This window comes from Cryptomeria japonica, chromosome 3 (genome assembly GCF_030272615.1).
Source record: "Cryptomeria japonica chromosome 3, Sugi_1.0, whole genome shotgun sequence".
NCBI classification, from domain to species: domain Eukaryota; kingdom Viridiplantae; phylum Streptophyta; class Pinopsida; order Cupressales; family Cupressaceae; genus Cryptomeria; species Cryptomeria japonica.
In genome coordinates this window covers 469,048,699-469,067,348 of record NC_081407.1, presented here as the reverse complement: position 1 = coordinate 469,067,348, position 18,650 = coordinate 469,048,699, and the positions used below count along the sequence as shown (strand labels likewise).

Genomic DNA, 18,650 nt, shown 5'->3' with positions numbered 1-18,650 from the left:
ATCCTGCTGTGAAGTTACCGCCTCCGCCACCAAACGTGCACCATCTCCTGGTGCCTGCCCAGCAGAGGCGACCTCCCCCGCCTCGTTCCCAACTGTGAGTCCATGTGCCTCCCCTGACGAGTCATCCAAGTCGACTACCTCCGCTCCAGTCTCTCGACACGGTGAGAATACAACAGCTCCCTCCGGCTGTGCCAGTGTCATCTGAAACCGCTGTGTGAGCCAGCTCTGCATAGCCTCGAGGTCAGCATGCATCTCCGTGACCGGGGGATGGTTCGCTGTCGTCGGCTCCTCCAACAAGGAAGCAGAAACAGTCACCACGGCGTCACTACCCATGACGTCCAACCGCACGTGAGGCTCGGTATCCTCCACCTCCGTCGGCCCCTGCTCCTCAACGACCACTACCCGATGCGATGACTCCTCCATTCCTGACTCTGCCATGTCCTCGGTAAGTGCCGCTGTGGTTGGGCCGGACGGTGCTCCCTGGTGCTCGTGCTGGAGGGGACCAAGTGTAACAGGTGTATGGCTCTGCCCGAAGGCCGGAATACAGGTGCCGCCTACTCCAGATGTTGGCACAGGCGTGCCCATTGGTAACAGAGGTGGGGCAAACAGGACTCGTACAGGCTCCTCCGTTGCCTGACTGCGATCGTCCTCCTCATCTTCCGCCTCCGAATCCTCCGTGCTACTGGACTCCCTCCCGCTGTCAGGCTCCCCTGAAGCCGAGGCCCTATCTACCGCCCGTTTCCGCTTCGCGGAAGAGTGCCCAATGTCTAAGTGCCTCCAATACATTATTGGAGGCTCTCCTGCTGTTAACGGTCCCTGCGGTCGTACCTCCAACTCGTCCTCCGGCACTGCTTCCCGCGTGGCCTCCAGGAATAACCCTATAGCGTAATGAGGCATATAGAATGTGCAATGCTGGAGCATCAAAAAATCATACATACGCTCTGCCAGTGACGCGGCCCAGTCATATACAATACCATTCATCAGCCCATTCATCAGCATAATCTGAGGGAGGGCAATGTCCGACGCCCTACCCAACCCTGTCAATCTGCTCTTGATGACATCCATAATGCATCTCCGGTGGCCCTCCGCAACAAAAGTCTTACGGATTCCGCGACTCTTCGTGGCTCTAGCCACGCTGTCCAACTCCGCTGTCGTCAAATTCCGGGAGACTAATTTAATCCACCGCTCCTTCTCCTCCTGTGTCATCTTTTTGGCCTTCAAGTCTATTTTCTTGCCCTGGCTGCCCGGAATGCCAAATACCCTCGTGAAATCCCCTGCTTTGAAGGATATAGTGACATCCCTTCGGAGGTATTCAAACGTGCTAGTGCATGTATGCCTGTCGAAGGTGTCCACCATGAAGCGTAGGGCACCCTCGTACTCCCAGATAGGGAACACGGGCATCCGAATAGCCCACTCTACTTGTGCCTTCCGGAGGTTTTGCTTTACCAGGTCATTATCGGGGGTGTCCTGCCACCATTTTCGGCATTCCAATCCATTCAGGCCTTCAAAAGTAACATTCTGTGGCGTCACTGTGTTTTTCGCACTTGCGGCAGCCTATGGTGCTTTTTGTTTTTGTTTTTGCCGGGCGCTGGCATCCATGGTGCCGCCTGCAACACGTACTCCTGAAGCTAAAATCCTGATATTGCTACCCCTATCCCTCTGGCTGCTACTGGAAGAGGCGTGCAGCTGTTTCTTCCAACTCCTTTTCCCTGTTGAATCCATCGATCTCCCTGTAACTGATTTGTTTAGAAAAAATCTACCCTTCGTAACGGCCCTCTTTTTTTTTTTGGCTGCCGCCGTGCGGCTGCTGCTTCTTTTTCTCCCCTGTGCGTGGCCTGTGTGGTGTCTTTTGGCATGGCTGCGTGGGGTTGTGCGGGCTTGGTCTGGCCGTGCGGTGCGTGGTGGTCGGGCCGTGCGGTGCGCGGCGTCTTCTTCCTTTACCCTTCGCGTCGCGTGGTGGCGTGGTGATCGGGCTATGCGGTGTGTGGCGTCTTCTTCCTTTACCCCTTGCTATGCGGTGATGTGCCTTCGGTGGTGTTCGATGTTGTGCTGGGGTTTGTAATGCCGAGGCGGTGCTTTATTTTGCGCGGCTACTTGCGATGACCACCTTCGGTGGCTCCCACCGCACGGTGTGACCGCCACACGATGGTGTCACCGTCGGTGGTTCCACCGCACGGTGGTGTCACCGTCGGTGATTCCACCGCACGGTGGTGTCACCGTCGGTGGTTTCACCGCACGGTGGAGTCACCTTGGTGGTTTCACCGCACAGTGGTGTCACCTTGGTGGTTCCACCGTACGGTGGCCATTTTCCCCTTCTTCTTTTTTTTTCTTTTTTTTTTTTAACTGTTAATTGAGCGGACTGATTGACTGGAGGGTTCCCTCCGTTCGTGATAGATCTTTAATTTCGACCCGTTGACTGCGTCTGGTATCTCCTTCCCGTCCAGCATCTACAACTTTATCGCCCTGTTCGTATTGACCTCACGTATCCGGAAGGGCCCTAACCATCGGACTTTGAATTTCCCAAGTTTAATTTCGTTCTTCCCGTTGAATTTTAACACCAGCTGTCCGGGAGTAAACTTCATTCGCCGGAGATGCTTGTCGTGCCACACCTTCCTTCTTTGCTGGGCTGTTTCTGTCACCCACTGAGCCATCATCCTTCGTTCGTCCAATTTGTTCAAAGCGTACAGCCTCTCCCTCAGGCTTTCCATGTCGCCAAGGCGATTATCGATGGCAATCCGTAGACTCGGCACCATGAATTCAACTGGCACCACGGCTTCTTGTCCATACATTAGCTGGAAGGGAGTCTGTCCAATAGTTACCTTGTAAGTTGTTCGGTATGCCCAAAGTACTGACGGTAGGCGCTCCTCCCAGTCATCCTTCTCCACTCCGCAAGACTTATATATCACCGACATTATTATTTTATTTGTGGCCTCCGCCTGGCCATTGGCACGTGGGTAGTACGGGCTTGAAAATGAGTGAAAAATCTTGAAGTCTGATGTCAACCGCCGTATGACATGGTTCACGAAGTGGCCTCCCCGGTCACTGGTCAACTGAATAGGTATACCATATCGCGTAATGATTTGTTCATAAATAAATTTCGCTGTGCTTACTGCCAAATTATCCTGGAGAGCCCTTGCCTCCACCCACTTGGTCAAGTATTCTGTCGCAACTATAATGTACTGGCACCGTCGTGTGCAGCTGGCCTTAAGAGGACCCACAAAGTCGAGTCCCCATCGCTCAAAGAGTTCTTGTGCATGCGACGGGTTGAGGGGCATGAAGTCCCGCTTCAGAGGTTTGCCCGCCCGTTGGCAAGTGTCGCACCTCACGATCCACTCCCTGGCGTCGTGATGTACCGTTGGCCACCATAGTCCTGCGAGAAGCACCTTTCGGGCTGTGGTGTCTGGACCCATGTGTCCACCTGCGGGCCCTTCGTGTGCCTCCCTTAGTACACTCGAGACTTCTTCCTCCATGACACAACGCCTTAATATCTGGTCCGGCCCCATTTTGTAAAGTAACCCGTTAATGAGCGAAAAAGTCCTGCTCTTTAATACGAGCTTTCTTCGTTCCCTTGGAGGCATACCCTCCGGAAATCGGGACATCGATAGGTACTCTCGAATCTTTCTGTACCATGACGGGAGTACGGCTATTTGGAACAAGTGTGCATCCGGAAAATCGTCATTTACTCCCTCTGGAGGTTCCCCCGACTTAATCCGGGACAGCTGGTCGGCTATGACATGGCTTCACCCTGGTCTTACCACAATTAAAAATGTGAACTCCTGTAGTAGCAATAGCCAACGACTTATCCTCCCCTGGATAATGGGCTTGTTTACTAAATACATGAGTGCCTGGTGGTCTACGTTAAATGTGAATGGTGTGGCCAAGAGGTAATGACGGAATTTCTGTACGGCATAGACCATACCGAGTGCTTCACGTTCTGTGGTACTATAGTTTTTTTCCACCTTCGAGAGCAACCTACTGGCAAAATAAATGGGGTGGTTCAGCCCGTGTCCTCCTACTTGGGCTAATGTAGCTCCGATGGCATAGTTTGAGGCGTCCACATTAACGTGGAATTCCATATCCCAATTCGGGTATGCTAGTATGGGCGCTCCCATCAACCTTGTCTTCAGCTCTTCGAAGGCCTTGCTCTGTGGCTCTGCCCAAATGTATGGTTCCCCTTTCCTTGTCAACTTATCCAACGGGTGGGACACCTCAGCGAAGTTCTTGATGAACCTGTTGGTTGAAAATTTTGTACACTTGGGGAAATATACAAAATTGTGGTTTCAACCACAGCACACGAGTAAAAACTCTCCTAATTAAGGGAAGGCTCCCCCTATCTAACTACAACTTGGAAAGTAAAATGGGATGGGACAGCAATCTTTCCCCTTTTTTCAAGAAAGACAATATCCTTTTCTCTTCACAGAAAAGGATAGCGATTGAATAACAATAGTAACCACTTTAAAGTGAAATAAGAGAAAGGAAATGAAGTTTCCTGAAAGCGCAAAGACTTCCATCACTTCCTTCGGGACGGGACAGCAATATCAAGCTCAAAGACTTGACTATTGGAAGTCCTATCTACCCTTTTCTATACTAAATTTTACAATGAATAAACAACAACAGCTCAAAGACTGGAATAACTTATTCTTTTAACACAAAGACAAGAACTAATGCAAGCTCAAAGACTTGCTGATATTTCTTATCAAACAGTAACTTTTCCTCAAGAATAGACGCAAGCTCAAAGACTTGCTGCTCCTTCTAGAGATTTTCCTATTTTAATTAATCTTCTCTACTTGCAGCTCAAAGACTTCAAATCAGATTGGACTAAGCTCCTTTAGAAACACTTGGCATAGAAGAAATAAAAGATTCAAACTCAAACATGTAGCTCAAAGACTCAAAACTTGAGTAATCCTTCTTTCTTATTCTTCAAAACCTTCAATTCACATACATAAGTTCAAAGACTTCTTGCTGTAAATTTGGCAGAGTTTTTGCTTGCTTTTCCAAAAGATAAAAATTACAATAGACTCCTCCAGTATTTATAGAAGAGAAGCCTTGAGAAAAAGGTGGGAGGATACTAACTAACTTGAGAGATTCTCTCAACCACCAAGACTCATTCAACAGCTAATTATGACTTCATTAACTAACTAAGACTTATTCCAACTACAGTCCTAATTGGACACAACTTGTAGTTGCCTTACAAGTAATTACAAAAATGCAAGTGATGACAACTTGCCGAAAGGGAAACTACAATTCTGAAATTACAATTATTTAAAAATTTACAAGTGTTAAAAACACTTAAGTTGCAACTCTTGAAGATACGAATAAATCGAACTTCTGAATAACTTTCTGCAATTCATCAGGATCTGGTTCATGAGTGTTCATAGCCACCACCCTAGTTTTTACGATGACATCATGGCATTGGCATAGCGTGGAATTCCCTTTTTCCAATGCTGACTGGATTTCCTGCAACTTAGTTTGATACTTGATCAATATTTGAATGGAAGCGACTGAGAATTGATCACTTCTCCATTCATCATGAATCTTGAGTTGCAGGTCTGCAAGAACTTCTTCCTCGGGCAGCAGCTCATCATTCTGATTGAAAATGTCGCAGGATGCCTTTTTGCAATGGGAGGTTACATCTTGAAAGACTGCTTCACGCAACTTTAAGGTTTCATCAATTTCTTCAATGAGTGATTTGAGAACAAGAGATTTGTTCTCCAGGAGTTCCTCATATTCAATGTACATGACTCTGGAAGGAATCACATCATGCACTTGAAGAACGCTCAACTGATATTGAGGCATCTTTCGCCAAGAAACTAAATTTCCCTCAACCTTCTCCAAATTTAGCTTGAAAGCAGTCAAGATTTGATTCAACTTATCTTCAATGATCTCCAATTTAACCATCATTTCAAATACCTGTCTTATGACTTGTGAGCATAAGTCATGCAGTTGATCAACCCAGGTGTCTAAGGCTTGAACCTTTTGGGCGGCTCTCTCGATACCTTGGATTGGTTCACTGACCCTGGAAGAAATAGGTACTTGGCCTTCTCCACTTGAAGGTTGAGTAATACTTTGGATAGCTGCCATGAGTCTTTGATTCTCTACTTCTAGCTGATCTTTCTTGGTCAACACCTCATCATATCGTTGCACCAATGTAGCCACTGTCTATTGAGCATCGTGCTTGACAACCTCATGAGTCTGTTTACCCAGTTGAACTTTGGTGATCCGATAATCAGCTGCTTGCATTTCTTCAACTGGTTTATCTGATATTGGTTCAGCAATCTCTGCCACTCTCATCCGGTTCTCATCAACGATCACCCTTGAAACTATTTTTGCCTTCTTCACAGCTTTAGGTTTTGATTGTTTCAAATGTTGATAGTCGAAGGGATCAGGTGAGATCACTTGCTTCTTCCTCTTTGCAGTGAAGGAACTGAGCCATGGAGGTAAAGCCATTAACTCTGATTGTGGGATGGAGGGAGAAGCAGTTTCTGTTTGAATAACAGTGGTGACCTTGGGAGAAGTGTCCGTCTGGATAGCCACCATAGTTTGCTGAGTGACGACAGGATATGATGAAGATGTTATGAACTCATCAAAACAGGTCATAGAAGTATCAATATCAGACACAGGTACATATGAAGGATCTTCCGAAAAGATATTCAATAAACTTTCCTGAGGATGGCCTTGAGATGGTTCTGCTGCTGAAAGCGGGAGGACTTTCTGTGGAGATTCCGAAACTGAAGGGGCAGATTGAGAGCTCACATCTATCACAGGAGGAAACATGGGTACCTCAATAGGAAATGAAGAAAGAGAATTATGTGGAGACTCTGTAGAAAGTGACTGAGGAGCATTATCAGATTGAGTTTCCTCTTCTGAAGCTTCAGGATCAATCACATGAATTTTCAACTGTGGCTTCTCCTTGCCTTGAACTGTTATTTCCTGAGGAGGAAGCACCATCGCACGGCTGACCCGCAATTTAATCCTCGTACTAGAAGAGGATGCACCTTCTTTGTTGTCTAGTTGAATTTCAGACTTCCGCCCAAGAGGACCTGTAGAATCATCTTCTTTCCCCACCTTAATCTTAATGAGCTTGACACCATTATTCTTAAGCCAGATATTGGTATTGGCAAGAACTGACTGAAATCTATCCAAGATAGAAGTGCTTTCCTTGTGGGACCAGTGGATAGAAGGAAGCGGGGCCTCATCAACATTCTGATTGACAAACTCAGGATCAAGAACGTTACCATCATCAATCATACCTTGTGGCATGTTTGCGAGGTTTAGATCCACAATCTGTTCTGCAGTGAGTCGGCAGTAATCCATCTTGCGAATCTCCTTTTCGGTACGAAGATCAGCCCAAATATCTTCTATCCGGTGTACATGGATGAAGGTCTTCTTGATCTTCTCTTTCATGCCTCGGTAATCGAAATCAGCTCTAGGTTTGAATCTTTTGAGTCTGATTTCCTGCAACTCAGTTTCCATAGCCCTGGCCTTGATTGAAGTCATTAGAGAATATTGCCCAATCTTCAATGGGTTGTTGGAAGAAATACCCATGCCAACCTTGTGCTTAACTGACTGGTGTGTATGTACAGCCATGATCTGCCTTCCCAATTCCATGAGGATAATCTTATCTGTTGGGTACCGTGGGAGCATGTAAGGCTGCCCGCCATAACATCCAACTCTCATGTAGGTAAAAGTTGGAAATTGGAGAAACAAACAACCATATTCTTTCACCTTTTCCCATGCTTCATCTGAGACTCTTTTGTCCTTCAGGTTCTTGTCAAATTGACACAAATAATGACCAAAGAAAGCGTCCTGAACCCTTCTGAAATGAGACCTACTTGATCTTAGAGGCAACTGATCAAAGTATTCCCAAACTGGTACAAGCATGCGGTCACCCTTGGTGGAAAGACCTGGGAAATGTCTAAGTGACGCAGCAATATACACGAGATATGAATTCATGTAGAAGGTGAAGGTAGTAGGGACGACTGCAAGTTGCTCACACAAAGCATCACTGATGATTTCACCCCAACAGATGTGCTGAGACTGCCTTACTAACATAATAAATTGGTACATCCAAGGTTCAAAAACATTGGAATGTTCCAATCCCATCATACGGCTAAGAAGAGTAATAGTATCACCGATCTCATTCTTGAAATCAGATCGATATAACTTTGCCCATCTGGTAAGCGCAGTGCGAGGTTCATGAATCCATTTGTTGATATGACGCTTACAGTCTTTCTCCTTTTTGGCAAAGTATTCAGCTGCACTTTGCTTGGAGATCTCTATATAAATGGTTTCGGAAGGTATTTTAAAAACCCTCTCTATAGCTTCTGCATCCAGGCGAATGATCACTTCCCCATCATCATTTCTAATGACTCGTGACTCTTTGTCAAAATGATGAGCACATGCTAGAATAAATTCTGGTTCTAGGGCAGCAACTGGAAAGGATGCGGCATGATGGATATGGCTGTCCAGCAACCGTTGCATATCCCCCTCCTTCGGATCTTCAATCCTTTGTATGAATTCGGACATGTCAACATGCCCTATCTCAGTATCCTTGATATGATCAAGGGAGGAGGAGATCTGTGACTGCGGAACTTCATTCTGGTATTTATCATACCTGTATTTCATCTTTTTTGGAGTGGGAGATGATGATACATCTGTCATCTGGGCACAACTGGGAATGCTGCAATGTAAATCCATGAGTATCAAGGCAACATCAAAGTCAGTATCTTTAGACATTTTCACTCCTCCAAATGAGAAAGTTCAACTTTCGTATTTTGGCTTTGTGAGAGGAGATATAAGGGGTGGAAAAATAAGCTTTTGACTTATTTCGGGTTTTGAAAAATGTTTCGCAAGTACACAAGAGGGAAGTACAAACGTGCAATTGGATTTTAAATTCCGAATGCAATTATACTTGCGAAACACGAAGCATGATTAAATGGAAGGAGAATGAATTTTCAGTTTGAAAATTGGGAAGAACGCATTTGCAATGGGTTTTTAAATCCAAATGCAAACTTATTTTCAAACTGAAAATCGAAGGAATGGACGGAAAAAGGTATTTAGGCATGCGAGAAATGACGAAGATGATAAGTACGGATGAGGGAATTGGAAGCGGATAAGTAAAAATGAATTTCGGGAAGATCACTTGGAACTTTGTCGTGCCAAAATGGGAAGGACTTTCGACTTGCAATCCGGATTTCAAAACCCGAAATTGGGAAGAACTTGATTTTTCCGTCATTGAAACTTGATTTTTGGACTAAGAAGGTTAAGTCTTTGTCCAAAAAGGAAAGAACACATCTTGAGGTAGAACTTTTCACACTTGCAAATTTCTTTGCAAATTGGGAAGAACATATTTGGAAGAACACATCTTTCTTGTTTTGAAACTTGATTTTTGGACTAAAGAAGGTTAAGTCTTTGTCCAAAGAGGGAAGAACACATATTTTCCTTTTACTTGCAATCGGGTTTTAAAACCCGAATGCAAGTAAAGAAGGAGAATTTTCAATGGGGAAGAACAACTTTTTCTTTACAAATTCCTTTGTAAAATGGGGAATTTCCTCTCATAAACCCAATACGAACATGAACAAAAACCAAAACTTAAACAAGGAAATTGCAAGGAAAGAAACAAAAGAGAAATATAAAAATAAAAATTACCTTGCAAAGATGAGGAGAGATCCAAGCTTGTGGAGTCAACCAAACATAGAAGATGAAACCCTTTAAATAGAAATTAAACAAAGGAAGAAACTTAGCCACGCATGGTGACCAAAGAAAAACCGATTCACTATAAAAACGCCATGAAAAATGCCAAGGAAGTAATTCAAAAATGATTCGATTCATCATTACATACAAGAGAAAGCAAAAATGATTTAGAATTGAAAGCATACCTTGAACGAAAAAGGTGCGAAACTTGCAAAAAACGTGACTGGTTTTTAGGGCGTTTTTGCAAATCGATTCCCCAAAATGCGCACAAAATGGTTTGAATGCAGCTTGAAATCCAACGCATTAATGATTAAATCAAAAACGCCTTAGGTAAGAGCAGATTCGAACCTCCAAACCGTGGCAAATGGCACAAATGCATGATTCAGAAAAAAAAACGTTGAAGAAGACAAATGGCGAAAATCAGTTTGATAGATGCGTAGAACAAGGGTTTGAATTCTTCAAAGTTGCAGCAAATCCGCCTTTGGAAGGAATCCCTATCTTTCTTCCAAAAAATTCGAACCCAAATCAATTTGCAAAGGCATGGGAGAAATTTCGGGTTTTAGAAATGGAAATACAAGTTTTAAAAATGTTCATATTTTTGCCTCTAAGGCAAATTTCGGGTTTTAGAAAAGGAAATACAAGTAAAATTACTTGTAATAGGGAAATAGAATTCCCTTTACAAGTGATTTTACTTAAAACATGTAAAGGGAATTTAAAATCCCATTTACAAGTTCTATTTAAAAATAAAAAATAACTTTAAGTCATAAAAACATGTAAAGGGGTTTTAAAAACCCATTTACAAGTTTTACAAAACACTTTAAGTCATTCTACTAGTAAAGGGGGTTTTAAAACCCTTTTTACCAGTTTCCAAAAACTTGCAATTGGAGAAAAATTCCCCTACAAGACCAAAAGCTTCAAGGGGGTTTTGAAAAACAAATTACCAGTTACTGGTAATTATCGAAAAATTCCCCTACATTGAAGCAAAAACATAGCAAACGGACTCGAAACGCGACGAAATTCGAAACGTAGCTTGGAGATGGATCAACAATCGATCCAGTCCAAGGATGGGACGAATTTCTACCTCGGGAAGCGTGCCATAGAGTAAATTTTTTCATTTTTTAATAAAAATTTCCTTGTGATAGTCCAATTTTTGAAATCAAAAATTGAGGACAACAGAACCTCCTGTAGTACCCCACATGACCAAGGAAGGACTTTACCCCCGTGATGTCCGTAGGAGGTTCCATTTCTACTATTACCCGAATCTTGTCCGGGTCCGTTTTCAATCCTTCTTTACACACAATGTGTCCCAGCAATCTTCCCTGTGGTACCATGAATCTACATTTCTTCGGGTTGAGGGCCAATCGTGCCCTCCGACACCTCTCTAGGCACTCTCTGAGAGTTTTTAAGTGGATGTCCTATTCGCTGTAAATAGACCAATCATCCATGAATGCTTTGAAGTTCCCCACCGACATCTTGTCGAAGATGTGCAAGATGATGCGCTGAAAGGTGGCAGGCACATTACATAGACCGAAGGGCATTCGGTTGTATGCGTACACACCGTCCTCCACCACGAAGGTTGTTTTCAGCTTATCTTCCTCCGCGATGGATATCTAGTTGTAACAAGAGAACCCATCCATGAAGGAATAGATTTCATGTCCAGCTACTTCCTCCAAGATGCTATCTGTGAAGGGTATGGGAAACGGGTCTTTAACGGTGACACCGTTTAGGCACCAGAAGTCTACACAGATCCGGATCTGATTGGCCTCTTTCTTGAGGGAAATCACAATGGGGGACACCAATTCGCTTGTCTGCACTCTGAAGATTATGCCCGCTTCCAACATCCGCTCAATTTCGTCGTTCACCCGTACAGCATAATTTGTGTTCATTCGGTACGGCCGCTTCCTTACTGGCTGGGCTCCTGGTACCAACGTTATTCGGTGCACACATAGCTCTGGGGGCACGCCCTTCAAGTCCTTGTTTGTCCATGCAAAGACATCCTTGTATGCAAGGAAAATTTTGAAGGCTGCGGCCTTCAACACTGGATTCCAGTCATCTCCGACAAGGATGATCTTGGGGTCACTTGTCTCCCCGAGATTCATTTCCTTTAACTTGGCTTCCTGATACTTAATAGGCTCCCCCTTCAGGAATTGGTGTGCCGGCGTCTCATTCACTGTTGCCTCCCCTTCCTTATACTCGCCATATTCTGGGGGAAATATATCTGGTTCTTCTTCGATGCTCAATACGTTGCACGAGGGTGTAAATAGTTCATAATCTCCCATTTGCCAATGGAAGAGGCCATTCAAGGAGTCCCCATCGTCCCCTGAGCATGCCTCCAGTTCTAACACCCCTTCATCACTAGGCTCCATGCAGCATCTATTTCCACCCTACGCTAACTAGTGTCCCTCAGATTCCGAGTCGGAGGAAGAGGCTAACTCCTCGCTCACCATCTGCGTACGGAGATCGATTACGTACTTCCTCCCGACGTTTTCCAAAGAAAGGGTATTCCGCTTCCAGTTATGGTTCGCTTTTGCTGCAATGAGCCACCCCCCCCCCAGGATGGCGTCATATCCTTTCTGCTTCAGGGGGATTACCACAAAATCCAGCACGAATGGCTGCGTGCCAACCATCACCTGCTGGCCTATGAGGGTACCAAGGGGTTTAATCCCGTGTTGGTCTGCCCCTAGCAGGTTGAACGTAGGGGGCCCCAACGTAGGCTTTCCCAATTTTTTCCATGTCGCTTCTGGGAGTACATTTACTCCTGACCCTCCATCCACAATAGTGTCTGTTAAGGTAGTCCCTAGTATACCCATTTCTACCACCGCCAGGTGGCGTCCGCTGTTGACTACCAACAACATGGGGTCGACCGCGGGGCTCACGACCTCCCTAAGCCCGGGGTTTGTTGTGGTGCTCACGACCTCCCTCGTTTTTACTTGTGGGAGTACAGAGTTTAAAATAGCCGTTTTTAGCTGCGGCATAGTCTCCAGGAGGTCTTGAATTCTCACGAGTACCTCTACCTGCAATATTTGCCGTAAGATTTCTTCTTCTCCCTTCGTCCGTGGTGGACTTGCTGTCTGGTGACTATTCTGTCCTTGTGCGGCCATTTCCTTTGTGATCTCATTTCTGGCCTCTCGCACTCTCTCGGTCTCCGTGTGGGGATTTGGGTAGGCAATCTTTTTAGCCTGTGCCCTTGTGATTGCCAATACTTCTGCCTTCGTAGGTTCTATGTTTAGAAGGTTTACACCAGGCTTCGGGCAATTTGCGTCCTCATGGTCGCCTGGCCCGCACCATCAGCAGAGGTGCTGAAGGTTCGCTTCCTTCGTGCAATCGCGGGCGAAATGTCCCCACTGATTGCAGGCCCTACATTGAATCATTGGCCGGCCCTTGGCATCATACTGGATCCGGTTTCTGTTGTTGCTATTGTTATTATTTCTTCCGCCGCCGCGTCTATTATCCCGGTATCCTCCAGATGATGCCGTTGTGTTAGTCTGTTGGCCCGTACCCGCTGGTGCGGATGTTGTGGCCTGCTCCGTGAATAGCACCTGGTTCGTGCTTCGGGTTTTCATGTTGTATGGGCACTCCTTGGTGGAGTGTCCCATCACTTGGCAAATCTCACAGAATGCCTTCTTCGGGCAAGTACCCTTTGTGTGTCCGTCACTCCTACAGTCTGTACACCACACTTCATTTTCTTCCATCTTACTTGTACTCCCTTTCATGGCTTTGAATTCTTTCAGCATTCGTTCCATGTCCTTCTGGAGCGCGTGTACCTTTTTACTCAATTCGCCACCACTACTGCTCTCCCCGTCAGAATCTTCATCATCGTCAGATGAATATTTATTACTTTTCGTCTTCCTTGATGTTTTGTATTTGCTTTCTAGATCCATCGCCCTGTTATAGGCATCGTCATATGACGTCAGGGGTACAATCTTCATTTTTTTCCGTAGGGAGGATTTCAATCCTTCCACAAACCATCATTTTTTTAAGCCCTCAGCCGGCTGGCTCTCCATTTTACCCAACAATTCCTTCAGTCTCCTGATGTATGCCCGTACTGTCTCCTTAGTACCTTGCTTGGTACTGTATATCTCTGTTACAATTTCGTTGTCATCACGGAGCAACCGAAACTCCTCCGTGAATTCCTTCTGTAGGTTAGCCCATGTGGCCACTTTTTGCTTATCTACATCGGAGTACCAATCTATGGCGACTCCACGTAACGTGGCTGGAAACTGCTGTACCCAGTCATCCTGGTCTGTTACTCCGTTGGCAGACCAGATGGTTTCACATGTACGGCAGTGCCGTAAGGGGTCTTCCTTGCCGTCCCCTGTGAACTTTGGCAATTTTTGTTTACTCGCCATCCATGGTCGTCTTCCTGGGGGCGGTTGTGTCTGTGTCTGTGCCCCTGCGCTGCTACCCCCCGGTGGCGTTGGTGGTGTGTCCTGGAGGTACGGTGTTTTGCCTATCGCGTGTGGCACCTACACCCGTACTGTTGCCCTCCCCTTCGCTCTGACACGCTCCTACTCCTTCTTCCCGTTGGTGATCTTCACTCCGTGGCGTAAGGGATAAGTTCCTAAACTGATCCCGAGTCTCCTCGACTAGATTTCGCCGTAACCTTCTAGAAATTCTTCGTGGCTCCGCATCCTACGATGATCTGGCGACGCGTAGAAATTTCCGTCAGCCTCTGCACCTTCCGTGACACCTCCTTGGTTCCCCTCGGGCCCCCCTTCGGCAGGTCGTCCTTCGGCAAGTTGCCTCAGCCTCCGTCTACGTTCTACTTGCTGCTCTAGAATCAAAGCCCTCTGTGCAGCCTCCCACTCGTTCGTTTCCGGTTTTCTATTTCTATCTTTATTCAATAGGTTTGGCATTAATTGTCGCACATTTCCATAACTCTCAATTCTTAAATCAAAACATGTCTTTATTAATTCATCTGCTCAAGTACAACTCGTGTCAATGACACTTTTATTTGAAAATAAGAAGTTCACGGTTCAATTCCCTCCTGGCCTGGCGCCATCTCTTTCTGTTTCCCGTCGGCTGTTCTCTTCGTAGCGTTGCAGGATTTGTTGTCATCGCTCTTCCTGGGCAATCTCCTCCAGGCGGGCCTGTTGTGCCAACGATGCCTGTGCAAGCAACCGGGGGAGGTGGTTCATCAACCGGTTTACTGCCGGGCTAACCTCCAGCGCTGTCCACACGGCACTTGGTGGGATTTCTGCCTCCGCCGCTTCTCGTCGAACGTATGTCTGAATGGCTACCTGGAGCAAAATTGAAAATTCTCGCGTTGCCGTGTCTTCTCCTGTGTACAGTTCTGTTCAAGCGTCGTCGGCCTCCAGGTTTACTTCACCAATGGGTAGGCCCATTATGTCTGTGCGCCATCCGTGTCTTCCGTTCCCGAGTTCGTCTAGGCAGCGGCGCCAAATGTTTGCCCTCTCGGGTGAATAACTTAAGACATAAAGAACATAACGCAGAATAATGTCGTAAATAGCAGACAAAGTATATCGGATCTTCTATTCATCAATAAGTGTATGTTACAAGTTACATTCCGAAGTATAAAAGGGTACCGAGGGGGTGCGAGCGCCAACCGTCGCACCGCGACTTCCACCCCTCGGTTGCCAACTAACCAAAACAATTACACATAATTAACTAATGTTATTCCCGTGTACAATAATGCTGCCAACAGAGACCCTCCTGACGACTAGTATGAAACTTTATGAGTCGGTCCTGGGTCATCTTAGGACCCCCCTTGGGTTCTTTGACTTCATCAGGAGTACGATTGGTGTTAAGCAAGGCTGCCCTTTCCCCCACTTTGTTCGGTATCCACATTGATGAGTTGGAGGGATTTCTCTCCGAGCACTCCCTTTCACTGGATAGTTGCCACCTCCACCAGACTTTGATCTCTATTTTTCTCTTTGCCGATGATGTGGTCCTTTTCGCTACATCCCCTTAGGGTTTGCAAAGACAGTTGGATTGCCTTGCGGCCTTTTGCAACCTTAGACAGTTGACGGTCAATTTGGGGAGAATGAAGGTCATGGTCTTCAATTGCTTGAAGACCTCTCACCTACACATTTTCTTCAAAGGGGTGGAGGTTGAGATCTCTTCATCCTTACTTGGGCATCAAGTTCTCTTGTCCCCATTTTAGCTTAAAACCTACCCTCTAGCTACAGATCAACAAGGGGTATGGTTCTTTGGCTCTTCTCGAGAGAGTGCTTTCGACACCACATCCAAGATGACACTTATGGACACTTTGATTAGACCTACTGTTCTATATGAGGTTGTGGTTTGGGAGCCGTCCCTCTTAGAGTCTGATTGGGCCTCTGTTGAGCGGGTTCAGGTTCTTCTTTGGCGCATTATCAAATGCAAGCAAACCATCCCTCATAATATCATTCTCGTAGAGTTCGGAGCTCACCCCTTCAAACTTGGGGCCATTTTCGGCCTCATTTGGTTCTCACATCGCTTGCACGGCTTTGCTAACTCTAGGGAGGGGCGCCTCATGTTCCCTTACCTCGTCTACTATTCTTCTGAGTCCATTGATGCTTGTACGTCCTCAAGTCAGGCCTGTGGTTGGTTCGCAGAGGCTTCAACTCTTCTTGGTTCTATTGGGATTGAGATTGATCGTCTTCCTCCCTTCCAGTACTCTCTAGATTCTCCTCACCATCTCCTCTTGTCTAGACAGGATCTTAATAGATGTGTCAAAACTAATATTTACAGGTTGTTTATCCATACTACCAGGGTCAACCCCCACGGGGGTCTTCGCCCTAAGATGGCCTTCTATGCCGAGCATTTTCTGGAGCTTAAGGGTGGACTCATTGTGCGTCCCTCTTACTTATCCCACCAGTGGACGCATTCTCTTCGGATACCCTTGGGTTCTTTCTGTGTGGGATCTCACAGTCTCCGCATTGAGACCGATCATCAGTTAGATAGGGATAGCAGGGTTTGTCGGTTATGCAGTATGGATGAGGCTGAGACCGAGGAACATTTCATTTTCCGTTGCCCCTTATACTATGAGATCAGAGGCAGATTCTACTGCCTTTTCAGAGGAGCTCAGTCCCTCTCCTCTTTTTTCAGATACACCGACCAGAGGTGTCTTGCTCTTTATATTTAGGAGGTCGTCAGGCTCAGGGACCTCTCTTCTCAGCACTAGTCGCACGACACTACTCAGCCCTGCCAACTTACCGAGACTCACCCTGCGCGTGGGACCAAGTGCCAACTTGGTTCCATTCATATTTGGCCGGTGATCTCCAAGAGGTTTTCCCTTCAGTAGCGATGTTCCTTTCAGCAGAGGTGTTCCACCTCCCCTTCTAGGAAGCGCCAGAAGCATTCAGGGCCTCTCATAGGCTCTACGGGTTACCCTTCTATTTTGAGTTTCTTCTCTACGGTGTAGACTTTGTAGCAGTGGTAGAGGGCTTGGGGGGTCCTGTGTGGGACTCCCCTCCCCTATTTCCTCTCTCTCTCTTTCCCCACTGGCGGTTGTTTCTCTTTTTTCATTGGTCCTTGTTTCGTTGTCAATTTTTTTGGGCACTGTTTGGTGTCCCTGCTTTGGGCTGGTCCCCCTTTTTGGCTTTTGGCAGTCCCATAGACCTACTTTGTGGTCTTTGTTGGACATTAATAAAATTATATTATCTTATCTTATCTTACTCGGTTCTAATTCAGATTCCTTAATTCCTTTCTTTCTTTATGCACGGTCAATCGATGCCCCCTACAAATGAGGCTTCTTCACCTTAAATACACCCTCCTCAAGTAGAAAAGGGTCACATCCCTTAGACGTTTGAAGAGATGCCCCTCCCAATTGCAACCGCTGCCTTTTCAACTACACCTGCTGCCCCTTCCTTAATGCTGTTTGTTAAAGATGTTAATTAACATCTCTTCAAGGAAGGTGCCGATCCCAAGGGCGATGATTAATATGTCTCTAAGAGAAGTGTCGACTCTTATTTTTTATTCCTTGCTTCCCTTATGCTGCAACTTGCTATGTTATATTTTTGTTGTCTTTGTTTTCTTACGGTAGGGAGCATGACAGCTTGAGTGACCTTTTAATTCAACTTTATTTTTAAGCCAAAAAATAAGTCACTTTTATTTCTTCATATAATAATCCTCTTTCTAAATAATTAAATATAAGTTGTCTTCTAATTTTTTACTTGATGACAACTTAAATATTTAAATATTTAATTATGTTTTGCACAAACGCCAAAGTTATGGAAAATAATAATATAGCCCAAAATATGAATTTTGACCACATCACCAATACCTTAAATGCATAAGATATCCATCTATATGAAAATCAGCACTCTCCCAAAACAAACAAACTTCTCCAAGACTGTGTGGAGTGCTCCCAAAATGATGGATATGTAGATGAAAAGTACCATTGTATTCATCTCGGCTCCAAGAAATGTTTTCAATTGTCAAAATACCTTTTCAATAAATCTAGCACTCTCCAAAAACTTGGTCTCCAAGGATTTTGGAATGGATGGAAAAAAGGCATTACAAAAATTTTAGACATTGTTTTAATTTATTTAAAACATGAAAACAAACTAGAAAATTTTGAAAAAATTACAAGATAAACTTACCTTTAATTGATAAATCCTGTAGGTGCAACCCTTTCACTCCGGTATCACACAACAAACATTGATTAAATGCATTTGTCAAACCATCATTTTCAAAGAAATAACCAGAAACCTTGAAGAATTCAAAAATGGCAACTTAATGTTCTAGTTTATTTTAGTTTATTCTATTAATGAAATGAATGTAATTTGAGTAACTTTAGGCAAGGGTGAAATTGGAGCACTTAAGGGCAAAATTAAGTGTACAAAATTGTTTTTTTGGTTTAATAAGTGCTCAAATAGGTGTTTTATTCCAGCAGCTTGTGTGTCCACCCAGGTTTGGCACAAGCACTGTAGGTAACCTATGGGTCCAGAACCCAAACCACCCTAGCCACAAACCAGTACCTGAACAATGTTTTTGCTATTTGGCAGCTGTTT

The 18,650-nt window shown here is 45.3% G+C and overlaps 1 protein-coding gene across 2 annotated transcripts in view; it reads right to left on the bottom strand.

The window, feature by feature from the left end:
• The window catches only part of LOC131041365 (leucine--tRNA ligase, chloroplastic/mitochondrial), a 304,431-nt gene that overhangs the window by 188,395 nt on the left and 97,386 nt on the right, over positions 1 to 18,650 (bottom strand). The window lies entirely within an intron of this gene.